Source organism: Pelodiscus sinensis, chromosome 18 (assembly GCF_049634645.1).
Source record: "Pelodiscus sinensis isolate JC-2024 chromosome 18, ASM4963464v1, whole genome shotgun sequence".
Classification (NCBI taxonomy): domain Eukaryota; kingdom Metazoa; phylum Chordata; order Testudines; family Trionychidae; genus Pelodiscus; species Pelodiscus sinensis.
In genome coordinates this window covers 8,276,898-8,300,549 of record NC_134728.1, presented here as the reverse complement: position 1 = coordinate 8,300,549, position 23,652 = coordinate 8,276,898, and the positions used below count along the sequence as shown (strand labels likewise).

Below are 23,652 nucleotides of genomic sequence, written 5' to 3'. Positions count from 1 at the left end.
GAACTAACGTCTGTTAATTCGAATTAACTTTGTAGTGTAGACATACCCTAACAGGCTGCAAGATCTCTTTAAACTGAGGCATTTCCATTCTTTTTATACTTTAAATTTCTTGGGAGATTCTTCCTGACCATCTAAGATAATATGCATGCAGATGTCCCATATGGGGTTCTGACTCCGACATTATTATACATGCAAAACTCCTGTTGACCTCTGCAGAGCTCTTGGCGGGGGATAACAACTGCAGGACAAACCTGCTCTATAACCAGTTTGACTCAAAACTCAGGATTCTTAAATATGTCCTTAGCAATTCAAGGGACAGCAGAGATGGGCCCCACAGTACAAACTTGAGTATTCATGCAGCACTCCACTAAAACAAAGAGCAGGGCTAGCACGAGGAAGGGTTTGCAGGATGGGCCCCGTGATGTTTTTGAATGCTCAACTCACCCAAAGGGAATTAACACGCTGGAAGTATCAGAAGAGTTTGACTTGTGTGACAGATTGTTTCTACATAAAATTCCTCCCTCACTTCCATCCTCTTTCCACATTGCTCCTTGCTTTGCATTTATGTTGCTAAACCCTGACATTCTTTATCCACCCTTTATAAAAGGCCTTGTAGACAAAACTATCAAATCTCCTAGCTTCTGTGCTTTTCACAGAGGGTTATTTTCACCCAGCAGCCTTAGTCCCTTACACACTGTGGCTCTGCTGTTGTTGCTGTAGACAAAGCCATGCAGCACTAAATGGAATCTACACCCCCTACTCATGGGAAGGGTGGGGGGTCAGGCAAAGGACGTCCAAGGAGACAGCCACTGGGGCTAGGATCACACAGACTCACTGGCCACAACCGTCCCCCATAAGATGTATGTAAGGGACATAACTCGAGCTGAAGTAGCAGCTGCAGCTAACTTGCCTCTGCTCCCCAGCGATGGATTAGTAGATTCCATCTCTGCAACCTCAGTATATTTTACCTCCTCATAACTATTTGTCATGGTGAGTGGTAGGGCGGATTTCACTTGAAATTAATATGAGAAAGGGTATAAATTCTTACCACATTTTGTACCATCCTTTCCTGCTGATGTCTGAGTCAATAGAGTCACAATGACAAAATCAACTAATAGAATTTACTGAGCATAATGACCCTGTCCCCAAAACAAACATCTGATAGGCATAAATATTGTATCCCTTTCATTCAAAAGAACAGAAAAGAATATGAAGCATACTATAGAAATGTGACTCCAGGAACAATTAAGAATCAAAAAGTAGTGCCTGGTTAATTACTGGATAGGAACCCAAACCAAACCCCAGCTCTGAATACCCACACTCCTTTGGAAATAATTGGATCTGGATTCAGAACTAAACTTCATAGCTCTGTTACGTCTTTAATCATTTCAAAGGAGTTATTTGGTAAATTTAATGAGCCTGATGTTGCAGTTTTCATGCTGGCAAACACCTCCACTGACGTCAATGGGAGTCATACCTGCGTCAGAATGGAAACATAGGTCTAGTGCTAATAAACAATGCTGAACCTTCCACATCAATCTGCAGGCAGAATGATTGCAGGATATTAATGAAAATATTAATGACAAACACCTTGCCAGAAAGTCCATTTCATGTGTGGGTTTGAAATTGTGTCAAATGACATAGTGCAATTAATGGGGAATTGGCCCACACCCATAACTCGACTTCAGCTGGAATTGAGTATTTCTAGCACTTCTGAAAAGTCAGGCTGTGCCTGGAAAAGCGCAGATGGATTCCCATCTCATTTGTGACAGCGCTACATAGATTCCACTGATTTCAGTGCAGCAAACTGTCATTTACACTGATGTCAAAGACATGAGATTCAAGCCCAGAGTTCCTAAACTCGCTTTATGTATTATAACATAACAGGCTTAATTCCCCAGATGCAGTAGAAATGCAAAATACTCCCCTGCTCTGCATTTTCTTCATTTCTTTAGCTTTTCTATTTAAACCCAGTTCTCCAGGATTAAACCTGACGTTGGCAATAGTTAAGTGGTGCGTTAGTAGGTTTTCAAGCATGAATAAATTGATTCAATATCTGAATAAATCTGATGCATCTTTTAAATGGAAATCTGACATAATTTCCCAACAGATATCCGCTAATAAAGCATACTTAATCTGCTAATCCATTCTTTCCTTGCTAAGTGCCCCTTATAATGTATAAAAATATCAAATCAATAGCAAAATGGTACATCAAAATGAGGATGGGCTATTAGAAACAGTGCAGGAGCAATTTCTTTAAATGGCTTTTTTTTTTTTGTACTGGATTCAGATTTCTGTTTCCAAAAAAACCCTCAACTCAGAAGTTGAGCTAGGAGGGCAAGCTAGCAGAAATGCAGATGTCCTCATGATCTCACAAGGGAAACAGGTGTAACTAGCCACCTGGTTTGAGGTGATTCTTGAAGTCAGCCCTCCTGCTACTTTTCCTATTTTTAGAAACACATTGCTCAGACGCTCTCCCCCAGCAGCACAGACATAAAAGGAATGTGTGTGGCACAGAGCCATGTATTCATTCTCTCGTTCCAAGAAATCACAGAAAGTTTTGCAGTGGAATCTACGCAGACACTCTGTTTGTTTTAAATGCGTGATACAGCAACATGATTTCAAAAGAGGCCCGCACGGCTCTCTCTCCCAAAACACTGCAGACATCATTCGATCAATGCAAGTCTCTCCTGACAGCCAATTTAACAAACGGCTGCTTTGCAGGCTCTGGAGCATTGGCTTTTTCCTAATAATTCTGCTAATTTGCTTAACTTTCCCAGATTGCAAGCAGCCTGGCTCCCAAAACGCAGGTTTCTAAATGAACGCCTAGCCAATTTCATGTATGAGAAGGGAAAGGAAGGTGGATGATTTGAAAGGAATAAAGCACATAGTTTTATTTTTGACCTTTGGGCCAGCATTCAGATTTACTTGCAAGTAAAACAAGCATCCAAAATATATTTCCCCCAGGGATTTACACTACCCTTTTGCCTGTAATTATTCTGACTCAATGCCTTCCATGAATTAGGTAACAATGCTTCTGGTAGTGAATTCCAGGCCCTGGAACACATATGGCTACCACCCTTTCTATAGATAGCTGAAGTCACCGACACAAGAATTGTGATCTTGACAAGTACAGGAGCAATAGCTAAAGACAGGGAAATAAGAAACGTGGGTGGATAACGCAAACGTTGGCTCAACCAGGAGAAGAAATGAAAACCACGTGAAAGGTAAATGTCAGACTGTTGAAAGACAATGGTGGCTATTGATTTGCAGCGGAGATTATCTCTTTAAAGGATTGAAAGCGTTCCTTTAGATGTGAGTGATGGACAAGCAGATGGGGGAGCATCTCTTTCTGGAGACCAAGGTAAAGCTTGTATGAAGCAAAATGAAGCTCCTTTAGGAGGAGAGCGATGGAATATTCAACCAAAAAGTCTTTCTCGAAGAAAACAAAGAGCAAGGAGGTTGTTTAAATAATGATGAGCGATGACAAGCTAGGCAAACACAGCATTTGTTTCACTGGTGTCCTCCAGTGAAAAATGAACCCTCGTGCATAGCCAGTGATTTGTTGTACAAACGTTCAAGCGTGCCCAAGTTTTGGATTCTCCTTCCAGCTGAGGGGGCTCATTCTTCACTGTTCTACACTTGTACAATTGCAGCTCATTAAGTAGCACTCACTCTCCTCGCAGGCTGCACCATAAATCTGAAATGTACCCTTCCCTGGCACACGGTAGACTGGCTCTGCAGAGAAACATAGCCAGACTAAGGTGAGGTGAGTGCTAATCAGGACTGATAGAAGGCAACCAGACATACAGCGTATAGCCTGCAAGAAGACAAAGCAAAACACCAGTATTTCAATAGGTGGGGCCAAAAGGATGTGGGAAATTCTAACCAACTTGCCAGTTGTTTGTCATTGCTTATACAACACTGCAGGCTTTGAGGATACCTAATGTGTCAAAAGCCGTGACTAGAAAAATTTTTGGAGAGAATCGCGATGTTTACTCCTGCCAGTCCTCTACATGGAATCTCTGCAGAATGCTATTACAAGATTCCATTCGGTGTGCATATTGTGCATTGCTCTTTCCACGTTCTGTGCCCTATTTATCACAACAGACAATGCCGCATGAAAATTGCAGTACATTTTTGGATGATGCAGTGGACCCAATCCTGCAGTTTTACCCAGTGTGACTATGTCTACACTGCAATGCTATTTCAGAATACCAGAGTATCCCGAAATAGCTATCCCACATCTTAACAGCAAGCCCGTTATTTCGGGCTCGCTATTTTGACGTCCCTCTAAGCCTCATTCCATGAGGAGTAAGGGATGTTTCAGAATAGCAGGTTATTTTGAAATTTGACACGGACTAGACAGTGCCAATTTACAAAATAAGCTATTTTGAAATAAGATCTGCAATTTGCGTAGCTCAAATTGTGTATCTTATTTCAAACTATGGTGCAGTGTAAACATAGCCTGTATGACCCAGGCAAGATTCTCATATCAATGAGCATTTTGCCAGCATTAGCAGTAAAAGATCAAACCCAATGTAATATAGTGTCAGTTACGAATGAAATTTGTATTTGAACACACTGACTTTTTCCTTAAAAAAAGGATAACCAGGGACTTTAAAAAGTTTAATTACAATTATTATACACAAACAATGTTACTACAAAGCAAGCAACACAGCCCACTTCTGCCAATCAATTCCCTTTCAATATCCTAACTGAGCAATCAGCCAAATGAACATTTGAAGTCTGAATTTTAAAATGGTTCGGTACATTACAATTACTGCTTGTCCATTCAAATCAGGTAATGTGTACACTACCTGGTTTCTGTGCACAACCATGGGAACCATTTAAATAAAACGGGCACACATGTGCATGCATTTTGCATCTACAAACTGCATATTTGCATCTACAAACTGCATATTTACTGGCTTAAAGTGGTTTTCATAGGATACAGGGTTTACAGTTTGTATAGTGGGGACATTGAGAGCCAATGAACCAAATTGTTCCAGCATCCTCTACCTAACTAATTAAATTAAAAAAAAACTTTTGGTACTTTCTTTGTGGTAACAGATTTATTGGGAACCTAGTGTATGTGGAAATAACATTATTTCATACCACACTAGTGTGTCTGACCTTTGCTCTGGCTAAGTTCCTCAGATCAGTAACTAAATCTAGAGGGGATCATAAGTTCATTGCTCAGATATGAACAGTAGGGATCGGGCCACTAAATAAAAACCGAATTCTTCATACATATTGGAATATCAAGAGTCTACATGCCACTTCAAGGCTGCTTTATACAGATTTTCAAAACCCTTTTTTCATAAGTGAATTTAGTGCTGGTGAAAAGATCTCGACTGACTGGTACTTGTTGCTTATTTTTGAGATACAATATGTCATCTCTTCTGCAGTCTAAGCCATGTCAAGTGTTCCAGTACACTACTCCAATTGGCCACTGAGGCCAGACCTACACTGGGGAAGAAATTCAATTTAAGATATGCAACTCCAGCTATGAGAATTTGGGATATAATAGTGTAGTCGATTAACCAATTAACCGATAAGCCAAAGCTTATAGGTTAATGCTATAGACTACATATATCGCCCCCACCCTCTCCAGTACATATTTTAGCAGGCTGGCTGGCCGCATGGCTCAGCCCTGGCTTGCGCGGGGTCTACATTTAAAGTATATTAGGAGCCAGGTGGGCAGGCAGCCCGGCTCAGTCCTAGCTCATGCTGGGTCTGGGAGCTCAGACCTCCATCCCACCTGACAGGGGCTGCTGCTGTGCAGGGTGTCAGGCAGCCAGTCCACAAGGGGATCTGGTTTTTAAACTGGCTCCCTTCATGGACCAGCTCACGCCTGGCACCCTGCGCTGCTGCCTCTGGTAAAGAGGCAGCATCATGGGATGGCAGCGGACTCCCCAGGAGTGGGGCTGGAGTGCACTGGCTGCCATTCCCGCCCCCATCCTGGGGACTATAGAGTAGTCAACTAACCAATAAAAAAATCATGAGGTTAATTGACTATTCAAATAACCGGTATTTAACATCCCTAATGAAAATAGCATAGCTGGAGTCGATGTACCTTAAATCAAATTTCTCTGGTGGCCCCACTACGGAAGGTCAGTAATCCTTGTAATCCTTGTGATCCCATAGAGTTCCGGTGTTGACAGGGATGTCATCGGCATTTGATTTAGCAGGTCCTTACTAGACCCACTAAATCAAACCCCAAAAGATTGATCTTTGCGGAGCATCAATCTCCAGGTAAGTATAGACAAGCCTTTTAACATCTCAGAATAACATTAAAAATAATTAAGAAACCACTAATTCCACATAAGCTGCCTGATAGTCATCGGTTGATAATTCTGTATGTTTACTGCCAATCCAGGCTAGATCTGAACAGCGGACATCAGACAAAAGTTTTATTCACCCCTATCACTTCTCTACATTTCCCAGCTATGAACAATTCATATGCATTGTGAGCTTCCATTTTAAAACCACTAGAAGATTGAAAAAGCTAGTTACCATCATCCTTTGACAGCAAACTACAGTTGCAGAATTTTGTGACTCCTTGTGTATTCTGAATGCCGTGCATTATGGTCTGGATGCCGCACGTTGCTTTGTGATTAGACGCATTATTTCAATAATGAGGATTTAAGATAGCATTACATGACAGATTATATGATTTTTTGAATGTGATGATCACCTGAATTTTATTTTCCAGTGTCTTGACTCATTGACTTGATATCCCTCTATTATGCACACACCTCCAGCGATGTCTCTGGCAATGATTATCCATAGCGTGGAGCTAGTGAATAAAACTACTACAGAAACTGCTTTAGAGATTGCAGTGTCATTTTCTCTGTAATTGTCTCACCAGCTAAAGAAGTTATATGGAGAACATAGTGTGCTGTGACAGAGCATATATTACAATGTGTATCAGATTGTGCTAAGGGTTTCAGGACTTCTGAAGATTTTTGAGATTTAACTTTAGTAGCCACATAGTTTTGTATACATATATGAACTACTACTTACGTTGTCCAGCAGTAACACAGGGTGAGCGGTTTCTTTCATATGGATGACACTGATGCTTCATAGAATCATAGAACCATAGAGCTGAAAGAGACCTTAGAAGACCATCAAGTCCAGCCCCCTGCCCAAGGCAGGACCAGTCCCAATTAAATCAACCCAGCCAGGGCTTTGTCAAGCCGAGACTTAAACACCTCTGTGGATGGAGGCTCCACTACTTCCCTAGGTAACCCATTCCAGTGCTTTACCACCCTCCTAGTGAAATAGTTTTTCCTAATATCCAACCTGGACCTCTCCCACCGCAACTTGAGACCATTGTTCCTTGTTCTGCCATCCATCACTACTGTGAACAGCCTTTCTCCCACCTCTTTGGAACCTGCCTTCAGGAAGTTGAAGGCTGCTATCAAATCCCCCCTCATTCTTCTCTTTTGCAGACTAAATAGACCCAACTCCCTCAGCCACTCCTCGTAGGTCATATGCTCCAGCCCCCTATCATTTTGGTTGCCCTCCGCTGGACCCTCTCCAATGCATCCACATCCTTCCTGTAACTGGGGGCCCAGAACTGGACACAATACTCCAGATGTGGCCCCACCAGAGCCGAGTAAAGAGGAATAATCACATCTCTGGATCTGCTGGCAGTGCTCCTCTTAATATAACCTAATATGCCATTTGCCTTCTTGGCTACAAGGGCACACTGTTGACTCATGTCCAGCTTCTCATCCACTGTAATCCCCAGGTCCTTTTTTACAGAACTGCTACTTAGCCAGTTGGTCCCCAGCCTGTAATTGGAATTCTTGGAATTCTTCCATCCCAAGTGCAGGACTCTACACTTGTCCTTGTTGAACCTCATCAGATTTCTTGTGGCTCAATCCTCCAAATTGTCGAAGTCACTCTGGACTCTATCCCTGCCCTCCAGCGTATCTACCTCTTCCCCTAGCTTAGTGTCATCCGCAAACTTGCTGAGGGTGCAATCCATCCCCTTATCCAGCTCATTAATAAAGATGTTGAACAAAACCGGTCCCAGAACCGAACCTTGGGTAATCCTCACCATCTCTCATTCACCTCTGCCGTTAATGGTTGCATTTCCTATATCCTGCCCTTACCTATCAGTAGCTTCTCCCAGTTCAATTGAAACCAAAGATAATTTTTGGCTGGAAGATTTTATGTCCATAATGACTTCCTCATCTCCCAGCTGCAACTCAGCAATCAGGTGATCGAATCAGGGCTCTGGACACCTCATTTTAAACACAGACCATTCCCTACAGCAACATAGCTCAGTAAATCAAAAGTCAGGATACCTGTCCGCCATCTGAAAATGTGAGCAAATTATTGTGCCCCATGCTTACTTTGAAAAATATTGACACCTTGTTCCGTACATTTGGCTGCAGTGTCAGCATTCCTTTCCCCCTTAGTAATGGCTTCCAAAAATCTGCAAAACTTAGCCCTATTCCTTATATTCTCTGTGCAGAAGCTCCCTGTGGTCTTATGTATCAAATAAAGGTCTCGTTACTTAGTTGCTGTACTCATCATGACATTGCTCTCATTTATCATCCTGTTCTCAAAGCTGCTTCTATCTACCATTAGCTCGGCCACACTTTCGACTCTTCAATTAGGAACCCTTGCAATTCCCCACTTCCCAACAACGCTAACTTTGTCTCTTTGCAAACTCCAGTTAAAGCAATGACCTGCAGCAGGTGTCAAAATCGCTGATACATGGTTCAGGACCAGAATTTCCAACTTTAATGACTGGCACTCTCATTATGAAGCCAAACTGCTGGGCCTCTGTGCAAATCCTCCATTCATGTTCATTTCAGCAGGGCACATCCTGGTACCCATGGAGTTTTGCCACTTACCACCTTCAGGCCCCAATAGCTTAACAATTAAATGGAAGGCAGCAGGTGTTAATGAGAATATCGTATTTGTACCTATGTAAATAGTTTAGTAATAGATAAGGTGCAGTAGAAGGCGCTCAAGAATACGGGTTGAACCACTCTAGTCCGGCACTCCCTTTGAAAGAGAAACAATAATCAAAGATCCACCGCCCCCCAACTTCACTTCAGTTACAGCCTTGTGCATATCCAGCTCTATTTGTACCCCATGGTCCGTGCAATTTGCGACTTTCACTTTTCAAGGAATACAAGCAACTTGGCCAAGATAACAGAGTCTAATTCCTCTTGTGCAGAGTGTAACCTGCATAACTGCCCTAAAGCATATGACAAGAGCAGATCCCCTTATAACTGTACCGATCTACTGGCTTTGCCACGCACCAGTCATTGCGTATTCATTTTAATTTGCTGTGGAATTCAGATATATCATTATGCAGAATTAATTTATGGTTTTGACATTTCTGAACAGGTAATTAAAATGTTTCGTTGTTGTTTAATGACGTGCCAAATAAATGATTAGTAATGTCACTGTTAGCATTATGATTATTACTACAATGTAGAGAAATTAAGGAGTTCACTTACATTAAATTAAACATGAAAGTACAGTGGTAATGTACTTTAGACAATATCTATTTACTGAGAGAGCATGTTTGATGCATGTATTACAGTACATTTGCTAAGACCATATATCATGGGAAGTGCTGGTCATGCTGGCAGCAGAAACCTTAGCACTGTACAAGTACAATATTCCTTCCCAGTTCCTGCAAATAGGGTGAGGTATGCTGGACTTTATCACTTCTCCCATTGTATAAAGTTCTTGCAAAGCTGATACCGCTCATCTGTGGATACTGAATGAAAGTCAGGTTTAAAATTACAAAATTTGGAGACTAAATGCTCAAGAAAGGGTCTGATCTTGCTCAGCTTCTTCAAACCAAACCACCATAGATGCCCATGGGGATTGCTCACAAGGGTAAGATAAGCAGAGTTGTGCTGAACTTGAACATACTCAATGTGCTGGACTGGGGCCCAAGCACCCCCTGTGATTAAATAAGCACCCTCAAATTTCACCCATCTGGCGGACTGTAATTTGGGGAAGTGTTTGGACTAGATTTTACAAAGCTGTGAACTTCCTTGAGTTAACTGGCAATACGCAATCCCAGGGTAAAAATCACTAGTGAAGACAAGTGATGAGTGTTCAGGGTGCCCAGCAGGGTCTCACGACTGAGCCCTGAATGATTTAGCAGCAGGGAGGGGAAGTAATCTATAATGAGATGTGTAAGATTACTCTCCAGATCTCTGCTTCTAGCTCGAAGGAGACTCCTCAATTATAGCTGTGGGAAATGGAAATAACTAAGGGCATGTCTACACTAGGAAATTATTTTGAAGTAACTTATTTAGAATAACTCCTGAAATAACTATTGCAAAATAGCGTGTCCACACTACAGAGAAGCCTTGAAAGTAGTCGGAGGCAGGCTCCCTTAATGTGGATGCGCTACCTCGACTTATAGCCCCAGGAAGCACCAGGGAGTCATTACTTTGAATGACTCTGGGGAGGAGCTATTTCAAAATAGCAGTGGCGGAATGTCCACACTACCGCTATTTCGAAATAGCGATTTTGGAATAAGTGTTATTCCTCGTGGAAAGCAGGAGTTATTTCAAAATAACCAGCCCCTTATTTTGAAATAACGGGCTTGGTGGTGTGGATGGTCCACTTGTTATATAGAAATAAGGGGAGTTTATTTTGAAATAACTCCCTACTGTAGACCAGGGCTTAGAAGTAGGTAGGAAGAGAAGGGACTCTAACGAGGGGGCACATGGTGTGGCTTAATGGAGACTGCTGTTTAATTACTGAGAAGCCACCTGAGGCTGGGAGCAGTGAAGAGCTGTTCTCCTCAGCTTCTATAGAGAGGGTGCACAGGAGGCCCCCGAGATGCGACCACCTGAGTTCCAACTCCCCACACTTACAACCATTTTTGTAAGTGCAGAAGGGGCCAGAAACCCCCGACTTACATCCTTAGCCCGCATTTATGACAGCGCACGGCGCCTACCGTAAATGCGGGTTCGAGTTACGACACCCCTGACTTGCAACGCTTTCTCCGGAACCAATCATGTCACAAGTCAGGGGCCTCTTGTCTTAGGACTTAGAACATAAGAACATAAGAATGGCTGTACTGGGTCTGACCAAAGGTCCAACTAGCCCAGTATCCTGTCTGCTGACAGTGGCCAGTGCCAGGTGCCCCAGAGGGGGTGGACCGAAGACAATGACCAAGCCATTTGTCTCGTGCCATCCATCTCCAGCCTCTGACAAACAGAGGCCAGGGACACCATTTCTATCCCCTGACTAATAGCCTTTTATGGACCTAACCTCCATGAAATTATCTAGCTTCTCTTTAAACTCTGTTATAGTCCTAGCCTTCACAGCCTCCTCTGGCAAGGAGTTCCACAGGTTGACTATGCACTGTGTGAAGACTTGGACTATTTCCTCTCTGGTGACAGAGGCAGAGAAGTCTCAGGGAATACTATTGCATCCTGTCTATCTCCCACCCCCACATGCCTCTTGTGCACTGGGGCACTGAAGCCCCACACTTACTACTTCTCCCCTTCCCTCTCTCCCTTCCCTCCCTCCCTCCCTCCCTCCCAGCATTTTTGGAGCACCCTTCACACTCTGTCCCCGCTCCTACCCTTCCCTCCCAGAGCCTGAACACTGCAAATCAGCTGTTCATGGTGTTCCAGCTCTGGGAAGGAGAGGGAGGAGTGAGGGAGGAACGTGCATCAGTGTATCCACAAGGGCTGGGAGCAAGCAGAAGGAGTAGGACGTGCAAGGCTCTGGTGCCCCAGTGTGTGAGAGGTGTGGGAGAAGGGGGCAGAAAGGGGGTTTATGGGCCATAGGTGGAACCCCAGTGGGCTGCAGGGTAGAAGTTGCCCACCACTGGATTTCAATCTTGTGGCCCACTGAGATGAAGAAGAACCACTCATGTGGCCCACACACTACTCTTGGTTGCCTGTTGCTGCTCTTGCCCCTTCAACGAGCATGATACCATTTGCAACCATATTGTAGCTAAGGCACTTAGGACACAAATATCAATTAAAAATAATGGCTCAGAACAAAGCCCCAGGTCAAAAGCTTCAGACCAGCTAATATCTCCCTGGAATTATCGCTCTGTCACAAAAGGCTCTCTCTACAGGTGGACGCAGAAAGTCCATACTTTGGATCTGTACGTTTCTTCAACAGAAGCAACAGCAAAAGAAAATAACTGTGGGGTACCCAATGCTGCTCCCAGTAAATCAGTGGGAGCTTTGAGACTGAATTTAGAGGAGCAGAAGCCGGCCCTTCCTGGATGTTTTTAATTTTAAAAAATATTGTTTGCAAAGTCATATACTATTTATGTATACTCCATTCACTATGGCTTAGTATTCCTGACTCCTATCCTATAGTATTAGCTGTAGTGAGTTCTATGTCTAAAGCCACTTACTGAAATCAGCTCACGTCATGGAGTTAGTTCAACAGTGGGATAGATGCTGCCTCAAAGCATCTTTCCAAGGTAGATTCTAGATCTTTCAACAATGTAATATGTCAAGGGCCAACTATCTCTTCATTCCCCCCCTTTCTGTAGGCTACTGCACCCCTGAGTCCTTGAGCCTATAGTTGACTTCTAGGGACATGTTACCTGGAATGATATGACTAGCAGGGTGTCACAAATTTCATAGTCCAGTCAGATGACCTCTCCGGGAACCAGTGAAATCATATCTGAACACCTCTAATGTAACCTTGACTGGATCAAAGGGGCTAGTGTAGTTTCACGAAAAGCTCCATGTCTGTTTTATAGGTCATTGCTTTTAAACTTCAGGAAGGTGAGCATAACTGGGCTCTGCTGCCTTGTTTGCTCTTAACACAAAGTCAGGCTTTGTTTAGAAAAGCAGAAAAAATCCCTACTTCCCCCCCACCCTCCCATAATCCTCAAGCTGCAAAATTCTACCAAACAAAATTCTGCAGAATGCCCACCCTACAATGGTGCAAAACCCCATTTGGGGCCAGCTTTCGGTTTTAATTCACCAAATAGGGCAATGCTAAAACCGGGTCACAGAAAGATTGTTAATCTGGATATATTAGAAGATGTGGTGTTTTTTCTATATTACACGCATGCAGCAATACTATTAGCTATATTAAATCTACTGTACAGTGTGGGTCAGCGGACTAGGCTGGATTGGGAGTTGGAAGACTTATCCATGGTGACTTGTTGCGTGACCTTCAGCAAGTCACTTTTCCTTCGCTCAGACCCTTTGTCCTGTTTATGTAGTGCTCTGTGGTCGGGCTGTCTCTCACTGAATGTTTGTTTGGTGCCTAGGAAAACTGGGCCCTGATCTTGGGCTGAGATTTTTAGGCTCTATTATAATGAATTTAGGATTAATAACACAGGTAGAGCCCATCTCCCTGGAGGGACACAGGTTGCATAGCAAAGGTGGCATGTATTCTTATGCTGGGTGTCAATATTTTCCGAGCCTCTTGGTAAAGCAACATGTAGATCACTGCAATACCATCCAGCCAGACCTGAAGAACGCTGTGTAGTTCAAAAGCTAAGACCTTCCACCAATAGACCAAAGATATTACCTCACTGCTCCCCTTGTCTCTCTCACATCCTGGACCAACATGGCCACAACAACATGGAGAACAATAATAGTGAACATCTTACCCAGCTGAAACTATAAAGGTAGCAGAACTGAACTTGTCTTGGAGAAACATAGATATACTGTATGGCTAACAACCGTAAGAGAAAATTAAGGAGATCCTGGTGCCAGATTCAAGAACTTCCTGGTTTGAAACTGTGTAATTGCAATGAGGAGTAACGGTAGTTCAAATTAGGAGCTTTAATTCAAACTACCTAGCCCGTGCCGCGTGTAGCCGCGGGCAGGTAGTTCATACTACGGGGCATTTAAAAATGGCAGTGCCTGGGAACATGCAAATAAAGGCCGGGATATTTAAATCCCGGGCTTCATTTGCAAGTTCGAATGACTATATTAGCCCCCCTAGTTCGAACTAGGGTGGCAGTGTAGACATACCCCTAATGTCTTTGGGCCTCAGTTCTCCATCTGTAAAGCCTAGTCCAAACTACCTAGTCCGTGCCGCGTGTAGCCGCGTGGCATGGAGTCCGCACTAGCGGACATTAAAAAATGGCAGCGCCCGGCTTTATGCAAATGAAGCCCGGGAAATTCAAATCCCGGGCTTCATTTGCAACTCCGGTTGCCTACATTACCACCCTAGTTCGAACTAGGGTGGTAGTGTAGACATACCCAGTGACTTTTTGGCCAATGGATGACTTGGTTTCCTTTCTACCTTAGGGCTGTGTTTTGCTGAACAATGGCTGTCATACCTAGCAAATTATGTATGGACGGTATGTGATGTGGATTGTTGTACATGAGGGACTGAAATGAGACCACAAATTAATTTGATCAGTCAGGTGGACTTGAGCCCGCGTCTCCAAAGGAAAAAGAAACTGGCTTTATTCATTAAGTTTTCATGCTTCCATACTCTTCCCAGTGGCCCAGGACTACATATCCTGGGCCACTGGGAAGAGTCCTGGATTACAGGATGAATGTGGAAGGTAAATCAAACATCTCTATATTCCACTCTAGTTAGGATGATGGCCGAATGCATTTTCTTACGCAAAGACTTCCGGCTCAAATTTGAGAGGACTCAGAAGAACTCTGGATAATTCTCAACACTGGAGTAAGAAATAGGAACACTTCTCATTGTCGATATGCCTCAGAACTGGACTGTCGTGTGTTTACAAATACTAAGAGTGTTTGGATGTTTTGTTTGATTAATAGCCAATATTTGTTTCATGGTTTCACGAAAAAAATCTCAGAAACTGGAAAATGCAGTGTAAAGGAGAGGGGTTTATAAAATAATAGAAATCCTCTGTCATTTGCTGCTATATTATTTTGAGGACAATTATGTCAGAGGTTGGGTACCCAGGAATGATTCTCAGAAGAGTCAGCTGGCTTGAAAATCTTGGCAAAAGAGAAGATGCAGCTGGGATTATAATAGTGTTACGCAGTGTGATTCTGTTCTGAGCTCATTTGTGCAAATCTGGACGGAGTAACATTGGCACAAAACTAATGTGAGAACACAATTAGGCCCACATACTTTATGGTAGAATTTAAATGAAGATATAATTTTTTCTCTCAAAAATACATAATCTGCCCACTTTTCAGATTAAATAGTTTGTGCAAATTCTCCTCTTGCAGGCTAAATAAAAGTGCATTCCACTCTAGTTAGGGTTTCGCAGGGCAGAATTTGGGCCACACAATCTGAAAAATGACAGTGTTTGTATGGTAAAGCTTTTATGTTTGTGTAATTAATTAGATACATGTTGTGCTATAATATTGTATATTAGATGCAGCAATTATACTAAGGGTTTAATTATTCTAATGAAAGCACCTAACTTTTTTCTGTAATTAATTTAAGACTGAAGGATGGAATATGTGAATGGATTTGGCTGTGTGTTCTGTAGTCCCTGAAAAAATGAGACAGGGTATCTCAAGAGATTACCCTGGTGGTCAAAAATAGTTAATAAGAAATGTCTACAGTAAATAAATGCAATGCCAGCAGACTGATCTAAAGATAAGGGGTTTACCTTTAGATTTTGGTTGTCACATTGATAAAAGGGACACACATTTTTCAGATCTTTGCACACTAACAGATGTATCTGATTCCAAAGACATGCAGTGAACCTACAGTAAGTGGAATTAAATGGTACATGCCTATACTGAGGATGGCAATCCAGCATTTTTTTTCTTGTTTGAATTATCCCCTGGCTGGTTGAGCACAACTGCAATTGAAACTATAATGTTTAATCTCTTTTAGGCTATTACTTATCTGAAAAGTTCATCCATTGCTATTCTAAATTCCTTCCAGAAATCATTCCCTTTACTTTTTGTTCCACTTGTTTTGGATCTATTCTCTTCTGCATCAAAGTGGTCCTTGGTTTGACCTGGTTTAGATTTCTATTGGATGGCAATTCTGACACTTGAGTAAACAGCATTAAGTGGCTTAAAAATGTGTTATGTATAACTATATATAACTCTGTACATGATAGAACAGGGACTTTCCGGGACAAAATTAATGCAGAGCTCAGTAATTTTGCTTCACCTGGGGTTTTGTGTGAATATTTTTTTCAGTGTCAGTGAATCTCAGTTTCATTCCCACTGTGGTTTGCTTTTATTTTAGGGTTGAAATAAACCCTAAATTACAAAACAAAGTTCAGTCACATCACTACCTTTCACTTAGTTTTCTATGAAAACTACAAATTTTGATTGATTTTGACCCAAAACCACCAATCAGCTCCATGTGTTTTGAATGATCTTTCCAATTATTTTAATCTGCTTTTTGGGGTTATCTAACAAAATGCCAGACTAGAACCGAATTTAGTTGCCAAGTCTAAATCCAGAAATCAATCCCTTCGAGTGTCAAAGGAACTGGAGGCTATTTCTAGACTGCAGTCTTCTTTCGGAACCTTTTCTCGGAAGAGATCTTCTGAAAAAACTTCTTCAGAAGGAGAGAGTCCACACACAAAAGCACATTGAAAAAGCAATCTGCTTTTTTGAAAGATAGCGTCCGCACTGAATGGACACTATCTCGCATGTAAGCTGTGATCACTATGGATGGAGTGGCCACCAGGTCACCTGTGCTTTTTCCTCTTTCCTCTTCTTTCGAAAGAACTCCCTCTTCTCTGGCCACACATGCCTTTTTCCAAAAGAGCTCTTTTGGGAAAAGGCTTCTTCCTCTTAGAAAGAGGATTACCAATGCCAGAAAAAACCCTCTCTTCTTTCAATTTACTTTTGGAAGAATGTGATTACAGTATAGACGGAACTCAGGTTTTGTCAGAAAAACATCTGTTTTTCTGACAAAACTCTGTAGTGTATCCATACTGAGATTTTTGTTCCAGTCGGGCCATGTTCAAAATCTGTGTATGGATCCACCTTGGATTTCAATTCTCCTGTTCAGGGAATGTCCATATAGACATGTTTGGTAAATACCTGATGTGCTCTGAAATCTAGCAAGTTTTATGTGTTTTAGAGGTGTTATCTGTGAACAGTTGGCAGAGCCCTAAAGAAATGTACCTAATCAGAAATGATGGGGGGAAAAAACCCCTATCTTCACACCACGAATTCCTAAGGCTGTAGGCTGCTATGAAATGCAATCTGCTTAGCTCAGGCAAAGAGTGCATGTAATGCTTTTTATAACATGCAAAATGCCTTAACTGCTTATGCTGGCATAATAAGAGGAAAACAGCTCAGCTAATAATGCACGTGGGCGTGAAGAGTGAAAAAAAAGGGAAGGTTGCCTTTCAAACAGAGCCCCTCACAAGTTAAAGCTGTAAAATGTACTTGTGTGCCCACAGGTTACTAAGCATCTAGCAGAAGTGGGTTGACCATTGTTAGGATAAAAGCATCTCTCTCTATTCCAGCCTCATTATTTCCTTGGAGGATAGACATTCTTGGGGAATACAAGATCTCATACATACGGCGATGGCTAGGCTCAATTCCTAGATGTTGGGCTTTCAAAGGCTGTTTAAATTCTGCATTTGGATCCTTGCATCAGCACGTGGGTGCCTAAAAAGGGCAGTTGTGTGTCAGTCTGAGCACTGGGGGATTTTCACACCCCAGTAAGGGTGCAATAGCAAGGTCACTTCCAGAGCTGTCCCTAGTGGCCAGAGTCCCTTTGCAGCAACCTCCCTCTATTCTTTCTCTTCAGGGCCTTTCAGCTTCTTCGTACATCCCTCTGGCCTCCTCTTGTGCCCGCAGATAGTTCCAAACAGTGCCACCAGTAAAGTCCATCACTGCCATCCAACAGTTTTTACTTACCTCGGGCTCTTCTGCCATCTCCACCAAGCACCTTCCCTGCCAGAGCCTGCTCCTCACCGGGGTCACCTTTCATAGGGTATGTCTACACTACCCCGCTAGTTCGAACTAGCGGGGTAATGTAGGCATACCGCACTTGCAAATGAAGCCCGGGATTTGAAATGAGGAGTAACGGTAGTTCGAACTAGGAAGCCTAGTTCGAACTACCTAGTTCGTGCCCCGTGTAGCCGCGCTGCACGGGGTTCGAACCAGCGGGGTTTTAAAAATGGCGGCTCCCCGCTTATGCAAATGAAGCCCGGGAAATTCAAATCCCGGGCTTCATTTGCAAGTGCTTTATGCCTACATTGCCTTCCTAGTTCGAACTAGGAGGGTAGTGTAGACATACCCATAGCGAGTTAGCCTCCTTCTCTTGCCAGTGTCTCTCTTGTACTGAGGGAGGAGTTCTGGATGGAAGAGTAGGGAGCCTTGACTCACCCTAAAACACAGGGCTCTCAATCCTGGGCCCTTAAAGGAACAGTATCCTGGGGTCCTCCCCCCCCCCATTCAATGCCAAATTCCTTGCAACCACTTCTCTTCCATGACTAGACCATTTCCTGGGCCTTTGCTCCTTTCATCTCCCTGGAACAGGATCTTCTGCTCTTTAAAGGCCTCGTTAAATGTGTAAAAACTGGGCTGAGTTAAGGTGCTGAGGAGAATTGGGAGGGGTAACTTTGGAAATGGATCTAAAAGCAAAAGAAAGCCAATTAAACACATGTGGAGAGAGCATTTTTTTAATATGAAAAGGGAGCTGAGAGGACAGACCGCCCAGGTGCGCCTTTTACCAGGAGTAAAAGTGTCTGCTTCCAGACAACAATATTTCACTCTAGTGGTACGTCTATATGGTGCAGCTATTTCAGAATATCTCCAGTATCCCAAAATAGCTACCCCACGTCTTAACAAGCTGCCCATTATTTTGAAATATTTTTTGAAATAACGGGCATGCTATTTCAGCATCCCTGTAACCCTCGTTCCACAAGGGTTGAGGGATGTCTCGAAATAGCACATTATTTTGAAATTCAATCAAAATAAGATACACAATTTGCATATCTTATTTCGAGTTTAGGGTGCTGTGTAGACACACCCTGAGGCATGATAGGCCACATTCATCCCAATAGTGACTCCCCTAGATTCAACACAGCGACAGGGACAAACTGCATCAAATACCAGAAAAAGCTAGTACCTCCTTCACCCGCCTGAATTCCAAGTCCTTGTGTTTCCCCTTCAAATCCAATGACACTGCTAACACCTCTCCCGCAGAACAAGAAGTGCCGCAGAATGTCCTGCTCCCGCTGCTAGCCAGTGATGTAATCAGCTCTTGAAGAGGAGAGACAGAAATGTGGGCTCAGATCTTGGCAATCACCAAATGTGAAAGAGGAACTCATTTCTCAAACACTGGCCTGAGTCCGAAACTCCTAAGCAAGGCCAAATTCCTCCAAAGCTAAACAGAATTTACCTGAGTGAGGCCCACACAAACACACACACGCACACTCCACAATTTTATTCTGTTACTGGAGCCATCAAGCTACACTCGGATCCCCTGTCTTTCAACAGTGACTTCTTCAAGTCTTTTTTATTCACCTGAAAGTGCGAGATGAATAACTGCAGCCAAGCGGTTGCATTTCTCAATACAAAAACTGAATTTATAAGTGCTAGCCAGTGTCTGCAGTGTTAGAAGGGAGAGATAATTGACATTCCCTTGGGTAAACCTCTTTAAAAATCCAGGTCCCGATTCCTTTGGCTTTGTCGTCAGTGGTGTAGCACAAGCTCAGAATATGATAATGCTTATTAAAAAAACCCCAAACTCAAGCAACACCAAAAATGTAAGTTCAAGTCCCCAATGTCTCTCAAGGTTGAGAAAGGCAGGAGACAGGAGGATAGTGACCTTAGTTTGATTTTCAGACTGTTCAGCCAAAAATGCTATATTAGTGCACAAAGCTAAATTAGAACACAAAAGGCCAATAAAGCGCTTCTAAATGGCCCTGAAATAAACAGTCTAATTAGTGAGCCAGGAATTCCTCACAAAGAAAGAGCTAATATGCAAATGAGGTCCAAGAGAGAAGATTAGCATTCTACAAAGTAGAGGAAGTGTATATGCGCATTGCACAGTGGGTTGCTTGATGATCTGACGCTGCCTCCGCATGTCTCCCTGAAACTCTGAAGTAAGGTTCCATTACCAGCAGTGGTGCTCAGAAACACAGAGCTGATTAACTGCAGAGTCTCCTGGGCTTGCCAAGATTACCAGAGAAGTAATTAATAGAGCTTGCGTGGCATCCCGCTCCAGACGATGTGGAGAAAAGAGCCTCGAGATGCATCCTACCCACTTCCCCCAGCAAACGCTATATGTATGCTAGAAGCACGTCATCCACGCCATAGACTGCATTAACCCCTAGGCTATGTCTACACTGGCATGATTTTCCGGAAATGCTTTTAACAGAAAAGTTTTCCGTTAAAAGCATTTTCGGAAAAGCGCGTCTAGATTGGCAGGATGCTTTTCCGCAAAAGCACTTTTTGCGGAAAAATGTCTGTGGCCAATCTAGACGCGCTTTTCCGCAAAAAAGGCCCGATCGCCATTTTCGCGATCGGGGCTTTTTTGCGGAAAACAGTACTGTGCTGTTTACACTGGCCCTCTTGCACAAATGATTTGTGCAAGAGAACTTTTGCCCAAACGGGAGCAGCACAGTATTTCCGCAAGAACACTGACGATCTTACATGAGATCGTCAGTGTTCTTGCGGAAATTCAGATGGCCAGTGTAGACAGCTGGCAAGTTTTTCCGCAAAAGCAGATGATTTTGCGGAGTAGACACAGCCCTACTGTTCCAAGAGGACCCACCACGAATGGCACTTTGGCTGTGTCTAGACTGCAGGGTTTTTTCGAAAAAAAGTAGCCTTTTTTCGAAAAATCTTCACCTGCGTCTAGACTACAGCCGCGTTCTTTCAAAATTAAATCGAAAGAACGCAGCTTTTCTTTCGATGGTGGTACTCCTCATTTCACGAGGAATAATACCTTTTTTCGAAAGTTCTCTTTTGAAAAAAGGTGCTATGTAATGCAAACTGTGCTTTTTCGGAAGAGAGCATCCAGACTGCCTGGGTCTTGCTTTTTCAAAAGTACTGGTTGCAGTCTAGATGCTCTTTTTCGAAAGAGGCTTTTTCAAAAGTATCTTTCAAAAAAGCCTCTTTCGAAAGAGGCTTGCAGTCTAGACATAGCCTTTGACAACAAGGGAATTTGCCGCTGAAACCTTTTTTCTGGTTTCTCCCTAAACAGCCAGCTTTGTGCTCCAGCCAAGAGAAGCAAACGGCAAGCACGGCTGGTTTAACTCTTCTGGAGGCCTGGTGTTAGTGGATTTTGTGGAGCCCCCTAGATTCTGAGGTGGGGCCAAAAATGAGGGGTTCAGAGTGTGGGAGGGGGCTGTGGGTTGAGGCAAGGAGTTCGGTGTGGGAGGGGGAGAGGGAGAAGGCTCCAATGGGGGTTGCAGGCACTGGGGTGAGGCTGGAGATTTGGGGTGCAAGAAGGAGCTCTAGACTTGGGGCAAGGGATTTGGAGTGAGAGAGAGGGATCAGGGCAGGATGTGGATGCAGGGCCTGTGAGGGAATTATGGTTCAAGAGGGGGTTCAGGGCAGGTGTGCATGGGGGCTCAGTGGATTTAGGGTGGCAGTTGCGGTGCAGGGTACTTACCTGGGGTAGCTCCCCTTTAGCGACGCAGGCCCCAGGGAGGGGAGAGCTCAGGTGGTTCTTTGCACTGCCCTGGGCTTGACTGCAGGTACCCCCTGCAGCTCCCATTGGCCATGATTCCCAGACAATGGGAGCTGTGGAGGTGGAGCCTACAGGCGAGGGAAGCGCATGGACAGAGCTTCCCAGTGCTTGCAGCTCCAGCCCAGCAGGGGATGGGTAGAACGGCAGCAGGCAGAGCCATATTCCCCACCCCCTGCTAGGCAGGGCTGAAATGTAGGTGCTTTAGTGGCTCCAGCCCAGGGCCCCAGGCTAATGGGGCCCCACAATAAGAGTTACTCTATTGGACACCCAGAGATTTGGGGGGGGGGGAGGCTCCCTTAACCCAGAGCCCTGGGCTCTAGTCCCTCAAGCTCCTTTCCTAATCTGGCCTTGACTGTGAGAAAGTAAATTCCTATCACTTATCCCAGGCCTTCACTGTTGCCACTGACAATTGGAAGGGCTTTCTGAAAGCAGAGCGTATTGCTGCAGTTCAGTTAAATATTTTAATGGCATCGAATCTAAGCCAGGCAATTCAGTTTCTGGGCCCCATGGTTTCGATTTTACCCTTTGGGGGATCTATAGTGCAGGCTTGGATGTTATGTATTCAGTTAGATCTGTATACCCACATATGACCTCTATAAAAAGTGTATCTTTCTCTGTGTTCCATTACCCCAGCCATAACTTAGAACTGCACTGAACTGAACAGCCAAGCAGCCTAAAGTGCTGCGCTATAATTCAGCAGCAGCAAACCAGCCAACTCAGAATCTCAAATCCCCTTCTCTCCAATGGTTTCTCATTCTTATCATCCCTTCCTGTTTCAATGCCCAGGAAAGAACACATTCAGAGGGGTCGCTGTCTGAGTTGGTAACTTTAAAAACAACGAGTAGTCCTGTGGCACCTTAGGGTGCGTCTACACTGCACTGTTATTTCGAGATAACTAGGATTATTTCGAAATAACAAGGCGAGCTTCTATACAGCCATCCCATTATTTTGAAATAATTTTGAAATCTGTAAACCTCATTCTATGAGGAATTACACCTATTTCAAAATAAGGCGTGTGTAGACACTCTACTTCTGCTATTTGAAATAGCTCCTCACCAGAGCGATTCTAAGTTATTCCTCCCCAGTGCCTCCTGGGGCTCTAAATCCAGATAGCACGTTTACATTGGCAAAGCCTGCCTCTTACTAATTTTGAAGCTTCCTTGCGGTATAGACATGCTATTTCGAAATAAGCTATTTTGAAATAACTATTCTGGAATAGCTTATTTCGAAAGAAGCATGCAGTGTAGATTTAGGCTACATTTAGACTGCAAGCCTCTTTCAAAAAAGAGCATCTAAACTACAACCAGTACTTTCAAAAAAGCAAGTCACTTTTTCGAAAGAGAGCACTCAGGCAGTCTGGATGCTCTCTTTCAAAAAAGCAGAGTTTGCATTACATAGCGCCTTTTTCAAAAGAGCACTTTCAAAAAAAGGCATTCTTCCTCGTAAAATGAGGTTGTCTGCGGTCAAAAAAACTGCCACGTTCTTTCGATTTACTTTCAAAAGAACGTGGCAGCAGTCTAGACACAGAAGAAAAAAGGCTACTTTTTTAAAAAAAAACCTGTAGTATAGACACACCCTTAGAAACTAACAAAAGCATTATATAGTGTGTGTATAGTATCACATAGATGGATTTGCAGTGTGACTTGAACATCATCAGATTGAGGCTATTTTGAACCACAGGGGGTCACAGGGAGTGAATTGCTTGAGAGCTACCCTTCGTGAAAGTGAGTACAAGGATCAAATTAATTAATTCAAAGGCCAATGTTGTAATGATGGAGATAAGATCATTCCTGAAGCCAACAGGGTATGAGATGGTTTTACTGAATTTGAATTCTGTCAGCTACATGCTTTCTTTCATATTCATAGTCTTTGAAGACTGCCTTGTCTTTCAACATGCTATCTTTGGGGCTAAAACATAGGCACACAACGGCTGACTCTTCTCCTGAGTTTGCCATGAAACAAGCTCCCCCAACTAAATAGATGGCAATTTGCCCCCGTGCTGGACTGGAGAACATCTCTGAACAATGACGCTGAAGGTCTGCCAGTCTACTGGTAGGTGCCATTTTGTTTTTAATATGAACAATTCCTGGA

At 43.4% G+C, this 23,652-nt stretch overlaps 1 long non-coding RNA gene across 1 annotated transcript in view; it reads left to right on the top strand.

Annotated features, from left to right (window-relative positions):
* LOC142818835 (uncharacterized) overlaps positions 1 to 23,652 on the top strand; it is a 68,451-nt gene that overhangs the window by 33,773 nt on the left and 11,026 nt on the right. The window contains exon 2 of the long non-coding RNA XR_012896487.1: positions 23,481 to 23,613. This is a non-coding gene — a long non-coding RNA (uncharacterized LOC142818835). The remainder of the gene's footprint in view (positions 1 to 23,480; positions 23,614 to 23,652) is intronic.